Raw genomic sequence first — 15,752 nt, 5'->3', positions numbered from 1 at the left:
ATAGACCACATCCTATTTCTTGGTAAGCTAGAAAAATATGGGACAGACATCATTATCACCAGATGGATTTGTAACTGGCTGATAAACAGATCAATGGGTAATCCTTAATGGTACTATGGCTACATGGAGTGAAGTAAGCAGTGAAGTACCACAACTATCCTTCTTAGGTACAGTACTCAACAATATTTTCATAAATGACTTAGATGAGGGAGTAGAAGGAAGGGAATAAGCTGGCAGGAATAGCAACATCCCAGAAGACATATGCAGGATCCAAAAGGATCTTGACAGACTTGAGCAATGGGCTCTCTTCAACAAAATGAAATTTAATGTGGAAAAAAGCAAGGTTTTACACTTAGGCAAGGATAAGAACAGATAGCTGTGAGAGGGACCTTGGAGTCCTCATGGACAATCACTTAAACATGAGCCGGCAGTGTGTGGCAGCAGCCAAAAAAGCTAATACAATCCTTAGTTGTGTAAACAGAGGCATAGAATCAAAATCATGTGAAGTATTAGCAGTGCTTTATAAAGCCTTAGTAAGGCCACACCTGGAATACTGCATCCAGTTTTGGTCACCACATTATGAAACAGATGTTGAGACTTTGGAAAACGTACTAAGATGATTAAAGGCCTGGAGACTAAAACATATGAAAAACCGTTGCAGGATTTGGATATGGCCAGTCTAGAGAAAAGAAGGACTTGGGGTAACATGATAGCACTATTCCAGTATTTGAGGGGCTCCCAGAAAGATGAGGAGGTGACCTTATTTTCCAAAGCACCAGAAGACAAGACAAGAAAGAGTGGATGGAAACTAATCAAGGATAGAAGCAACCTAGAAGTAAGGAGAATGTTACTAATGGTGAGAGCAACCAACCAATGGAACATCTTGCCTTCAGAAATTGTGGGTGCTCCATCACTGAAGGTTTTCAAAAAAGAGCCTGGACAACCATTTATCTTAAATTATAGAGGGTCTCTTGTCTGAGCAGGAGGTTGGATGAGAAGATCCAATTATATTATTTTATGTTCTATATTCTTAGTTACTTTGAGTGAGGTATATGGAAATTCACACAGGGAGAAATGAGACAAAGAATTCCCCTGGTGCTCTGTACTTGCAAATGACGAGCATTGATTCAGTAGAGGAAAGTGATAAATTTTGGGGGAGAGGGAAATTCATTCCCACTCTCTCAATTGGCCTAGACTAGAAAGAGTGCAGAGAAGAGCAACAAAGATAATTAGGAGAATGTTGCGCTGAGCGACCGGTCAGGGTTCTGGCCTCAACTCTTAGAGCCCCGTAACAGGGGTGAGAATTTAGAGGGACCCTCGCAAGGGTGAACACCTTGAATAGGGAAGGATTTAGCCCTTTGCCACCGACCCAGTGTGCCGGACGTTCCAACGGTCACACTTGGGAACTGCGATAGCGCAGAGACAGAATCCTAGGACAAACTGAGGCACCAACACAAGTTTGTTCAAGGTGAGAGAGCACAGAGTGCCCGGGGTGGATGATGTTGCCCCCCGAACAGCTTTGCACAGCACTCTTTTTATTGAGCAGTTTCATCAGGGAGGGGGAAGTACACTCATGAGGGAGCAACATATGGAAGGTCAAAGGAAAACGTAACTCATTGCATACAACTGCTAATGAAGAGAGCAAAGGTCATCACAGGAAACAATAAAGCATAGCTTATCGTATACAAATGCTAACAGAGAATACAAGGGTTGTCATCAGGAAGGCATATCTTAAAAGACATAACTTGAAAGGCATGACTTGAAAGGCATAACTTGAAACATAACTTGAAACATAACTTGAAGCAAGGACAATTATAAAAGACAAGTCTTGTTATATACAATTATAAATGAAGCAGGGGACAAAGGTTTATCACAGGAATGCAGACTTCATAATTGTAAATGGGGGAAGGCAGAGGTTTTATCTTGAAGCAAGGACAATTATAAAAGACAAGTCTTGTTATATACAAGTGTAAAGAGATTTATCACTACAACTCAGGAATGCAGAACCTTATAACTTTTAATATAGGAATCAAAAAGGTCTTTTGGAGTCTGGGATAACTACAACTCCTCCTTTTCTGTTTTTTAAGGCCAATTACTGAGAAGGCCCCTCAATGTCCAGAACTTTCTCTTCTAGGATACTTACGCGGGAAAAAGAGAAATCCTTCGATACCTCCTGTGCCTGCGCCAGTGTTCCTTTCAAAGAGTGTTGGTGTGAGGGTGCATCAGTCTCTGGGTCAGAAGTGAATTCTAAAAGAGGATGTTTGTATTCACTGTCAACAGTGTGTTTCATCAACAGAATGTCATCGCTAATGCTGCTCAGCCTTCGGTGTAGAAAATCTAAAAGTTTACCCATAACACATGGGCCAATTGCACACGCAAGTAATAACAAAATTAAAGGACCAGCTATGGCTGAGAAAAGGGTGGTCAGCCAGGGAGAGAAGTTAAACATTCCTTGAATTGATACTTACTGTGCCATAAGGAATCAATTTGTTTAACAGCTCTCTGTTCAGCTATCAAAGAAATACTGTTAGTAATACTTCTGATAAAAATAGGCAAGACACAAGGTAAAATAATGCATCCTAATACAATCATACCAATTAAAGCTACAATAGCTTGTAAACCAGGTAATTTGGGAAACCAGGAGCCAAGTAATTCCTGAAAGTTGAAACCATTTCAAGTTTGGACAGGAACATGAGCTACAGAGTTCACATAGATGATGATGGTAGACTCGTTGTTAACAACAGGTTGTTCCTTCTGGGTCCATGCGATGGGCAAAAACAGTGTGAAAAGAGTCATTTTTGACTGGAACCAATGTCAAAGGTGTGAGCCATTGTAAAGAACGGGATGGGATAGCACAATGAAATACTGCAGGCTGAGTAGGCGGCAAAACTTTGACGTCTGGGGTAAGCTTTCAGATGGAATTGTGTTTTAGTGGCATCAGTCAGTGGTGTTAAAGCTGAAAAAAGTCACAAACCATGCTGTCATCTTTAATGGGTTCTGCAGTTGTGTTTGTGGAGGCATGATACGGACGAACGTGGCGACCGGGGATCCACAGCACTTTGTCTGGCAGTTGAGCAGCTGCGTAGCCTCTTCCCCAAGTGAGAAGGTCTGCAGGGCCTTTCCAAGTTAGGTCTGGAAGTTGTCGGTACCAAACCTGTGGCTTAGGGAGATCTGAAGAAGAAGAAGAAGAAAAATGCTGCTCTGCAGCTGTGGTTAAGGGATGGCCAGTGAAGTTTGAAAAGTTTAGAGTGTAGAGGCAAAGGTTAAGAGTTTCTTGCACTGCTGGGAGGTTGGGGTTTCGTTTTCCCCCGTTCTGATTTTTATAACGATCTAAAGCATGTTTCAAGGTTTGGTTAGCCCTTTCCACCAAGGCTTGGCCTTGGCTATTATATGGAATTCCAAATTTGTGTGTGATTTGCCAATGATGACAAAATTCTGCCATGGCTTGACTGCTATAAGCAGGGCCATTATCTGTTTTGAGTTCTTTTGGACATCCCAGCACTGCAAAGGTCCGAATACAATGATTAATTACATGTTTAGTGGCTTCTCCCCTTTGGGGGGTGGCCATGATGAATCCCAAGAAGGTGTCAATTGAAACATGCAAATACCTCCATGGGGTAAATGGTGCATATTGTGTAACATCCATTTGCCAAATTTGGCAAGGCTCCAATCCCCTTGGATTGACACCCATAGGGATTGCAGTTGCTTGTTTGCTGCAGGTTGGACACTGCTGGCGAATTGCAATAACTTCTGCAGCGGTGATGCCAAACTGCTTTTGCAAAGCTTTGGAATTTTGAAGAAAATATGAATGACTTTCCCAGGGGGTGAGGGGTTGCAAAGAACAGGCTGAAGGACCGGAGGCAGCCTGATCTGCAACATTGTTTCCCACTTGCAAAAAACCTGGAAAAGGCTGATGACTACGAATGTGAGCAACAAAAATAGGATGTTGGCGTTGAAAAAGCAAATTTTGCAAGGTTAAAAAAAGTTGTAACAAATCTGGTTGAATGGAGGGGGATAAATAAGATCCATAAATCACTTGAATTGTGTGATAAACATAAAAGCTATCCACAATAAGATTCAAAGGTTGAAAGGAAAAAAGTTGACAGGCCAAAATTGAAGCAGCCAGTTCAGCTTTTTGAGCTGACCGCTGGGGTGTTGTTTGCTTGGTTAGTGCGAACAATTTGCATTGCAATCGGGTGGTGGGTGGCAAGAAACCTTGCCATGCCAATCAGCTAAGGAAAATTGCAATTCACTTGAGGTTTGAAAAAATGATTCCCAAATTTGCAAAGACATAGACACAAAAAAAGTGTCTATCTCCAGCCCAATCAAGGCTTTCGTTCAGTGAATTAAAAATCAATTGAGCCAATTGTGCTTCTCTGGTTAAAACAGCAACTTTGGGCATGTGGGATAAATGAATCCACTCCAAAATTTTCAATTGGTTAGCATGTTGAACAATAGCAGCAGTAAACAGTCCAGGTGTGTTTAAAATAATAGCAGCAAAAGGAACAGACTCACATCAACTTTTGCATGAGCCAACTGTTTCCCTTAGCTATTAATCAATCCTCTACATTTCTCTTCTCCAAAAGTATTGAAGATTCCATAATCATATTTGGAGTCAGTGTATATGTTCCTCCTTTCCTGTATTAACAATCTCAGAGCCTGTTGTAAGGCATAAAATCCACAGGTTAGTGCTGATTAAGGGAGGGAAATTCTCCCAGATATCACCTTCCATCAATGTGTCCTGCACACAGACACAAAAACATCAAAAACAAAAAACAAAAACAAAAAACAACTCCACAAAAAGATCAGAGTAATTTCTTTTGGGTGATGTTTAACTAAAACTCAAAGAATTCCAAAAACTTGTCCAACAATTAATCTCTCCTCTTTCGAGTAAAAAAAATTGCAAGCTGAAACTGCAAGAGTGGGCATCAAGTTTCACATCCACCCCCCCTTTCTTAGACTGGAATTCTAAGCAGAGAAAAAAAAATGGTTAAAAGGACCAGCCACCCCCCTCTTCTGGCTGTCTCTCCCTTTCTCACTCTTAAAGTAACACAGCGGGGTTGGGGGGGGGAAGAAACTTTACAAAAATCTCACCACTAAAAAAAAATAGTTTGCTCTCCTTTACATGCATTTTCCATAAATTCTCTCACACATCCTCCATGGCTTTTACAACAATAAAATCTGCAGTTTACTGTTCCTTTCACAGCCTGGGACGGGGTGGGGGGTGGTAGGTGGGTTTGAGGGCTAACACACTCACATTTACATATCAGCAAATTAACTCATTCACTTCCATTCTGACTGCTTGCATAAACAATTTCACATACAAAAATTTCATTTCATACTTTCTCCAGACAAACCATACATTGTTAAATAAGGCCTTTTTGTTTGGTGTTATCAGAGAGGATTTTGACCCTCTTCCAAGTCTTGGAAATAACACAGAACAACACAGACAGACATATATACACACATACTATTAAAACAACATTTATTTAAAACAGAGCAAAACACACATATCAATTTGGGGTTTTAGGCCAAAACAATAATCCAAAGAGCTAGATTAAAAAAGAAAAAGATAGAAGAAAAACTTGATTTTATTTCTTTGATTTTTCTTTTCTTTAGGTTACAACAACAACTACTTTCCTATTCTTTGATTTGGTAGACCAGAATTGTCAATTTAGTTTGGCTCGGAGCCTGCAATGGGAAGCTAGATCTCAGACAAGTCCAGGCAGTTGAAATCAACAGGCGCGCCCCCTGGACTTTACTGAGAACAGCTCGCCCCAAGAGGCTCTTTCAAGCCCCACATAAGCCAATTCTAACAGGAGTTCATTTCGGGCATATTCATTGTCTATTTGCCTTGTATTTTCTTCCTGCAGTCTATCCACAAATTCTGAATAAGCCTGATTGGGACCTTGATAAACCTTTGCAAAAGACATTTTAGCTTTTCCGTGAGGATCATCTATCTTGCGGAAAGCTGCTAAAGCCCCTTCCTGTATCAAATTAAAAGCCTCCCTTGGGCTTTGAGCCTGTTGGTCATTAGTAATGAATTGTCCCGTGCCAAATAATTGATCCCTATTTACTCCTTGAGGTAATCCAGCAAGAATTTTTTCTCTATTTCTTTTTTATTTATATTCAGATTCCCAAACAAGATATTGTGATAGAGTCAAAACCATGTTAGCTTATCTATACTTATTAAAAATCCTTGCACATAGTTGATCAATTCATGATGCAAGGGTTTATACTCTTGGATTGGTTAACCTCCGGCTGCTGGTGCTGGCAAAAAATTAACAGGATAACAAGATGACAAATCTTCCATGTTCAATTGTGATTTAACAGACTCTGGCTGAGCCTGAGGCAGCTGAGGTGCCCTGCTGAGTTTCTCCCGGCTGAATCCTCATAAGGAGGGGGAGCCGGAGAAACTGAAAAGGCTTAATGAAAAAGAGAATCAGTGAAAAGTTCAGAGGGGTTAGAAGCATTAAGAGGAAAAGAAATGTCCCGGAGGCATGAGCTGTAAGCATAGAGTGAACAAAAGGTGCCCCTTGAGTGGGGCGGAGAGGCGGAGGAGAGAGATTTGGAGAAGGAGGAGGAGGGAAGGGGGGAGGAGGGGGTTTAGAAATAGTAATGGCAACAAGCTCAGAGGCTTTTTCTTCTTTGCCGGGAGCAGAGAGAGGGACAGGAACAGCAGGGCAAAGAGAAGAGGCAGAAGGAAGATTCTCCGGAGGCAGAGCAGAGGGGGGGACAGGCACAGCAATAGGAGGAAGTTTCTCTGATTTTTCATAGGGTGGGGGCGGCACGGATGAAGGCGGAAGATCAGAAGAGTGATCAAGAGGTGTAGAGGTAGAAGATGTCAGATCTAAAGGAGATGGCAAAAGTTTTAATGCTGCCATCACTGCTTGCCATGCGGACAAAATGTCAGCAGGCGCCCTGGGATGACTGTGAAGATATTTACCTAGCTTTTCCCAGGTTATAACAGACAAAGTGCCTGATTCCGGATAAGCCGGACAATTTTTGTTAATATATTGTAAAAGTTTTGTTAAAAGTCTCTTTCCTGCAGGATGGACCATGGTGCCATTGTGTTTTTGAACAAAATTAGCCTTCTCCACTATATTAAAAAGTTCGTCCCTATGACCTGACGAAACTTTGAAAAGTGGGGAGCCCATTACTCATGATTAAAAGCCTTCTCCGAGGTGTGAAGTAACAGGAGTGCAGGCAGTACACCCCTGGACAGGAGTCGTACTGTGGAGTTGAAGCTGAGATCCAACGGACGAGCCCCCAGTTGTTGCGCTGAGCGACCGGTCAGGGTTCTGGCCTCAACTCTTAGAGCCCCGTAACAGGGGTGAGAATTTAGAGGGACCCTCGCAAGGGTGAACACCTTGAATAGGGAAGGATTTAGCCCTTTGCCACCGACCCAGTGTGCCGGACGTTCCAACGGTCACACTTGGGAACTGCGATAGCGCAGAGACAGAATCCTAGGACAAACTGAGGCACCAACACAAGTTTGTTCAAGGTGAGAGAGCACAGAGTGCCCGGGGTGGATGATGTTGCCCCCCGAACAGCTTTGCACAGCACTCTTTTTATTGAGCAGTTTCATCAGGGAGGGGGAAGTACACTCATGAGGGAGCAACATATGGAAGGTCAAAGGAAAACGTAACTCATTGCATACAACTGCTAATGAAGAGAGCAAAGGTCATCACAGGAAACAATAAAGCATAGCTTATCGTATACAAATGCTAACAGAGAATACAAGGGTTGTCATCAGGAAGGCATATCTTAAAAGACATAACTTGAAAGGCATGACTTGAAAGGCATAACTTGAAACATAACTTGAAACATAACTTGAAGCAAGGACAATTATAAAAGACAAGTCTTGTTATATACAATTATAAATGAAGCAGGGGACAAAGGTTTATCACAGGAATGCAGACTTCATAATTGTAAATGGGGGAAGGCAGAGGTTTTATCTTGAAGCAAGGACAATTATAAAAGACAAGTCTTGTTATATACAAGTGTAAAGAGATTTATCACTACAACTCAGGAATGCAGAACCTTATAACTTTTAATATAGGAATCAAAAAGGTCTTTTGGAGTCTGGGATAACTACAGGAGAATTGAGGCTAAAATGTATATTCAGAAGTGTTGCTGGAATTGGATATGTCTAGTTTAATGAAAAGAAGGACTAAGGGTGACCTGATAGCAATATTCCAAAATCTAAGGGGTTGCTATTCAGTTATTGTATGGACCAGGTTTGATCTACCACATCCAACCCAAGCCTACCAGAAACCATCTACAAGCATGATCAATGGTGTCTTGTACTGTATTCTGGCCTCAACCATGACTGCCATGGATCCATAATCCATTTCTTCCAGAGCATTTTAAAGCTGTAGGTGTCAAGGTTCTGACTGATGAACCCAACAAAAACACAGCCGAGATTATCCAATTCTAATGCAAAACTTTACTGAGCACATAATTTTGACACAGGTGAAAGGAAAACCAGCTCTATTTAACTGGTGCTTAAATCAGTAAATAATAATAATAATAATAATAATAATAATAATAATAATAATAATAATAATAATAATAATAATAATAATAATAAGAATAAGAAGAAGAAGAAGAAGAAGAAGAAGAAGAAGAAGAAGAAGAAGAAGAAGAAGAAGAAGAAGAAGAAGAAGAAGAAGAAGAAGAAGTTGGAAGGGACCTTGGAGGTCATCTAGTCCAACCCCATGCTCAGGCAGGAAACCCTACACCATTTCAGACAAATGGCTGTCCAGTCTCTTCTTAAAAACTTCCAGTGTTGGAGCATTCACCACTTCTGGAGGCAGGTTGTTTCACTGGTTAGTTGTTCTAACTGTCAGGAAGTTTCTCCTTAGTTCTAGGTTGCTTCTCTCCTTGACTAGTTTCCATGCGTTGCTTCTTGTCCTGCTTTCAGGTGCTTTGGAGAATAGCTTGGCTCCCTCTTCTTTGTGGCAGCCCCTGAGATATTGGAACACTGCTATCATGTCACCCCTCACCCTTCTCTTCATTAAACTACACATACCCAATTCCAGCAACCGTTCCCTATATGTTTTAGCCTCCAGTCCCCCAATCATCTTTGTTGCTCTTCTCTGTACTCTTTCTAGAGTCTCGACATCTTTTTTACATCATGGTGACCAAAACTGAATGCAGTATTCCAGGTGTGGCCTTACCAAGGCATTGTAAAGTGGTATTAGTACTTCACGTGATCTTGATTCTATCCCTCTGTTAATGCAGCCTAGCACTGTGTTGGCTTTTTTGGCAGCTGCAGCACACTCTTGGCTCATATTGAAGTGATTGTCCATTAGGACTCCGAGATCTCTCTCACAGTTACTACTATTGAACAAGGTACCACCTATACTATACCTGTGCATTTGATTTTTCCTGCCTAAATGTAGAACCTTACTTTTTTTACAATTGAATTTCATTTTGTTAGATAGCACCCAGTGTTCGAGTCTGCCCAGATCCTCCTGTATCTTAAAGCTATCTTCTGGAGTATTGGCTATTCCTGCCAGCTTGGTGTCGTCTGCAAATTTGATGAGTTCCCCATCTATACCCTCATCCAAATCGTTGATGAAGATGTTGAAGAGCACTGGGCCCAGAACAGAGCCCTGGGGCACCCCACTACACACTTCCTTCCATGTAGATGCAGTTCCATTGAGGACCACACGCTGAGTACGGCCTGTCAGCCAGCTACGAATCCATCTGGTGGTGATGCTATCTAACCCACATTTTTCTATCTTATCAAGTAGTAGGTTGTGATCTACTTTATCAAATGCCTTACTGAAGTCCAAGTAAATTATATCTACAGCATTCCTCTGGTCCACTAATTGTGTCACTTGGTCAAAGAATGTAATAAGATTTGTCTGGCACGATCTGTTTTTGACTAACCCATGTTGACTTTTAGTGATGACTTTGTTTGCATCAAGGTGTTCGCTGATTTGTTGTCTGATTATCTTTTCCAGATATGTGGTTCCCAGTCCCAATTCTTTCAGGCAACCCAGAAGCATAGCATAATTGATGGCATTAAAAGCTAGACTCTAAAGTTAAATCATGATTGAATATTGAAAGCCTGGGAGAGATGCAGCAGAGGCAAGATGAATACCCCACCAGAGATTCAGGGTCCACTAGTGGCACAATCAGTACTTTCTCTGTGCTGTGACTCAATGAGAAACCCAAATATAAAAGGACCAGATATTCTCCTTCCCCCAGAGTACTCATCGCACAGTACGTTTCTTGAATAACAGGATTAAGAAATACCCTGAGTTGTTGTTTTGATGATTAAATTGGAAATACACCCATAAGTCAAGTAAAGTTTTCCACCTCATGCAGAGTAGTAAATGAAGTCATACAGAGAATCGACTGTGATTCTCAAATCCCTGTCTAATTATCAAAATCAGAATGATTACTTCATCTTCCACTAAAGCCTAGGGGACTTTTCCCACCCAAGGTTATTTTGAAACAAGGTAGATGTTAGTAACCCACATCAATGGATTTCACAAATATTTATTAATTCTTATAAAAATCTGAAGCTCTGGTCCACGAGGAGCTCAAGGATGATGAAGAACACACGATGAGACTCCTGTCGGCACAAATGTACAGGTCTGACTTTTAATGCTGCCCCTTTAATGTGCCAGATTAAAGTTTCTCTTGCTTGATCAAGTCAGTGGATCTGTGTTCTTTGGCAAGAGAACTGTGCTTCTCGTTAGATAGCTCTGAGGCCAAAGACAGTGGGCACCTGTCTCACAGAACTACAGAAGATCTTCATCATGATATCTGAAATGCTGCTGCTGCTGCTTCTCCTGGTGTCCCATTTTCCATGTGGGATGCTGACAATGAAATGTCCATTAAATATACAGAAAGAAGACCACAGATTTAATTATTATAAGGCAGGAGATTTCCTGATTAGTGGAATCATATCTACATCTAGCACCATATTTAAACCATACCTCTTCTTTGAGCCTCCAAACCACAGATTTCAAAGGTAATTTCTGATAAGTACTTTACACTAGTGATTAATTTTATCTTTTATCTTTTATCTTTTCCACTATTTTCCTTTTAATAGGGAAGGTTAGCTGATATAAATGTTAACATTTTATATGTTTTAATTTTTACTGTTGACATCTACAACATTAGCGGTCTACAGTTAAAAATTATGGAAATATTATAGAATATTATTCTACTCAGTATACTGTCTGAGAAGATAATAATAACAATAAAAGTAAAATGTTACTTTATGGCAAAGGAATAATATTAATGATTTAATAGTTAACAATGTGTCTGTGCAAGGATGGACTCTGTCATGGCTGGTGAATTTTTATTCTGAATTTTGCAAGCTGATATGCAAAATTTAGAAAAATGATAGGGTATTGTGGAAAACATTCTGCAAGAAATAAAAAGATGTAAAAGACGTCAGAATGGGTAGGTAGCTTACTGAACCTCAGAGAGATGAGAGTTATTTAACTGCCCTATTAAATAAATTTTTGATGTTTCAGGTTAGAAACCACAAAAGCATAATCTCTAGTCTTGCCTTGGATATAAATTCAACTGGATGGCTCTGGGCCAGTCAGTTTCTCTTAATTCTAAGAAAGAGACAATAGGAAACCACTTCTGAAAAACCTTGCCAGGAAAACTGCAGGAACCTGTCCAGGCAATCTCTAAGAATTGGACATAAACAGAAGAAAAAATATATTAAGTGAATAATAAAGACAGACAAAGTTGGAGATTTTCCAAGATGCATAGTATTATTCAGGAAGAATCTTCCCCACTTCCCAGTTTATTATTCCAGAAAAGAGCTCTTCCTTTTTTCCCCATCAAGCAGTCAAAGAAGAACTTCATATCTCCCATGTTGAAGCCCCCTTTAGCCTTTTAAACTTCTAGCTGTATTAGGGGGCACTGGTGTCACTAGATACCTTGCATGATGTTGTTATTATTAAGGGCTATGATGCCCTTAATAATAACAATATCATCCAAGGTATCCATGATATCACTGCTGACTTATCGCAACCACATGGATAGAATTTCTCCAGAAAAAGTCTTTTAGTTCTTCCTCTACGGATATAAGGAAGTCCACTAAAAACAAACAAACACCTGGCAGTGTAACCCATCCAAAATCAAAGACGATTAACTCCTGGGATTTAAGGCACCCTTTCAACTAAATTGAGTCATCAAAGCAGAAACAATAAATAACAAGGAAATATCTAAACCTTTTCCAGAATAATTCAACTTACTTATTCCTCCAATTAGCAATCAAATCAATATAAAGAGATTTATTTCATTGAGCCCTGTTTTTTATATGGAAATGATTTTCCAAACTGAATTTTAAATAGATGCATCCAGTTGCTAAGACAGTTAATTCATTGGTATAAAAATGTAGGTTCTGCTATAAAAGTGTAGCTTCTGGAGATAATAATTTTTGGGATCACGTCTAGAGTTTCCAAATGAGATGATTTTGGGCCTGAGGAAAACCATTGGAAAGAAGGTCCTCTGTGGTCAATAGGACTGTCCTTCTAAAAGCAAGTTCCAAAGAGGTCTGTTACCTGGCAAGGTCCTATAAATAAATGATGCAGAGATCTCACATTTTTCATTGAACAGTGAATTTCTGAGAATATGTTGTACATTATGATATAGGGACTAAGCTTTCTGGTGTGGTCTTCTTATGCTTTTCCCTTCAAGGGGTCAGCCAAATTAGTTTGTGGATTAGAGGGTGATGCAATCCATAACTAATTTCAGATTATTAGATTGTCAGATTTCCAGTTTAAACTCATAAGACTGATTAGTTATGATTAGTTCTAAATGTCATAAAGCAACACCTTTAGGAAATATGATGTGATTTTATGAATTGAAGATGAAAACCCTTCACCTTGCTGAGTACCACCAGACACTCCAGATGGTACAACTGTAGCATGTAATGTTCTTCAAAATTTTGTTAATGGTTCCCTTTCAATTCTTACATGTTACATTAAAGATAAACATCATCTTATGGGGATAACCCAACAACAATTGCCTGTTTCTAATATTTGTTCTGACAAGATGAGGCATTTTAGAGAGAGAGAAATAGACATATTGTGTTGCTGAATCTTCTAGATTATACCTTGTGCATTGATTCAGGATGCTTGTGAGAATAGGTTATGATATCTCAATAGACTGGAAGGTTTTTTCCATAATTGCTGAATAAATAAGCAGTAGGATGTGACAATAACCATCATACTCTATTGAACTTCCAACATTGACCTGATATAGTTTTGACTTCCTATCTTGCCATGCAAAAAGGAGTCAAGTCTTTCTTCCTCTTAGCATCTTCAGGAAACAAGCAGGTCAGTTGACCTGCCTCTCACTACAATTTCTGGTTATAGCCTGGCGATTTTCTCTTCTACATTTGCCATCTCCCAAGAATCTTTTCCTTCTCCTTTGAAAATTTAATCTTAGCATATAGAGCTCAATTAATTCTGCAAATCCTTTCACCATCTATTCATTCCATAAAGCTACTATAGAAGAATAAAATTTGCAAAGCTTGAAAAAGCATATAATAATATATAGGTAAGAAATGTGCAAGGGACGGGGTGGCTCAGTGGGTTATGACACTGAGCTTGTCGATCAGAAGATCGGCAGTTTGGCGGGTCGAATCCCGAGTGCCGTGTAACAGACTGAACGCCTGTTATTAGTCCCAGCTTCTGCCAACCTAGCAGTTCGAAAGCACGTAAAAATGCAAGTAGAAAAATAGGGACCACTACGGTGGGAAGGTAACAGTGTTCCGTGTGCCTTTGGCATCTAGTCAGGCCAGCCACATGACCACAGAGACGTCCTCGGACAAGCGCTGGCTCTTCGGCTTTGAAACAGATATGAGCACCGGCCCCTAGAGTTGGAAACGACTAGCACGCATGAGCGGGGGAACCTTTACCTTTACCTTAAGAAATGTGCTGGTTCTATTGTCTGTTTCATTCACTTCAAAATGTCCCTGTTCCACTGTGTGTCCAGGACATCACAAAAGAAGCAATTTTGCTATTTTCCAACTGTGTTATATCAGCCAATAAGGAAAAAAAACCAACTCCCAATCACAACATTGCAGGAGAAAAGTGACAGGTCCGGTTGCATCATGATCTCACATCTAGTTGTGTAACTAGCTATCATTTCTAGTCTACTTTTGCAGGCTCTTCTACATCCCAGACTGCCTCATTTTGTGATATAGTGTCTTCCAAAGAGGGTGATTGAAACCCCATCCCTTTTTTTACATGCATTGGATGTCTCTCCTTTTCTCACTTTTATTTTCTTACACTACCTACTTACTATTTACACTAGTGCAAGTTTCTTTCCAGCAGGTGACTTGGATAGAGGGAGATGGGCAACAACTTTGCAACAATGGGGAAGCAGCAAGGGTGCCTTTGGACATTGGCCAAAGGAGAGTGAACAATTTATCTCCAGTCTGATGAGATTGACCCAAAGCAAAGAGCTTTACTCGAGCAAAAATGAAAAATTGGGACACAGGGTGGGTTGTTGGGTTTTTTTTTTGGTGAGACCAACACTGTTGTTGTTAGTTGCAAAGTCATTTCCGACCCATTGCGACTCTATGGACAATGTTCCTCCAGGCTTTCCTGTCCTCTACCATCTTCTGGAGTCCATTTAAGCTCACGCCTACTGCTTCAGTGACTCCATCCAGCCACCTCATTCTCTGTCGTCCCCTTCTTCTCTTGCCCTCAATCTTTCCCAGCATTAGGCTCTTCTCCAGTGAGTCCTTCCTTCTCATTAGGTGGCCAAAGTATTTGAGTTTTAGCTTCAGGATCTGGCCTTCTAAAAAGCAGTCAGGGTTGATCTCCTCTAGGACTGACCGGTTTGATCGCCTTGCAGTCCAAGGGACTCGTAGGAGTCTTCTCCAGCACCATAGTTCAAAGGCCTCAATTCTTTGGCGCTCAGCCTTTTTAATGGTCCAACTTTCACTGCCATACATTGCAACTGGGAAGACCATAGCCTTGACTATACGCACTTTTGTTGACAGGGTGATGTCTCTGCTTTTTAGTGTGCTGTCTAGATTTGCCATGGCTTTCCTCCTGAGGAGCAAGCGTCTTTTAATTTCTTGGCTACAGTCCCCATCTGCAGTGATCTTGGAGCCCAGGAAAATAAAATCTGTCACTACCTCCATTTCTTCCCCACCTATTTGCCAGGAATTGAGAGGACCGGATGCCATGATCTTGGTTTTCTTAATGTTGAGTTTCAAGCCAACTTTTGGACTCTCCTTCTTCACTCGCAACAAGAGACTCTTCAGTTCCTCTTCACTTTCTGCCATTAGAGTGGTATCATCTGCATATCTTAGGTTGTTGATATTTCTTCCAGCAATCTTTATTCCAACTTTTGATTCATCTAGCCCTGCCTTTCTCATGATGTGCTCTGCATATAAGTTAAATAGGTAAGGTGACAGTATACAGCCTTGCCGGACTCCTTTCCCAATTTTGAACCAATCAGTGGTTCCGTGTCCAGTTCTCACTGTTGCTTCTTGGAGACCAACACTAGCACTAGGGCACAGGTCTGCAACCCGTGGCTCCGGAGCCGCATGCGGCTCTTTCAGCTGTCTCCTGCGGCTCCCAGTGCTCTGCCATGTGCATTCCCCCCCAAAAAAGTGGGACTAAAAAAGTTCAACCAATCAATTAAAATATGCACGGTAGGTGCATATCTCACCTTGGCTCCACTCTTCAGTCAAACCCTGTTCTGTGCATGCACGCATGTACATGCATGCGCACACATTTTTTGCG

The sequence above is a fragment of the Vipera berus genome, assembly GCF_964194415.1.
Source record: "Vipera berus genome assembly, chromosome: 2".
NCBI lineage: Eukaryota > Metazoa > Chordata > Lepidosauria > Squamata > Viperidae > Vipera > Vipera berus.
The sequence above is the reverse complement of the archived record's forward strand: the minus strand, read 5'-3'. Positions refer to the sequence as shown.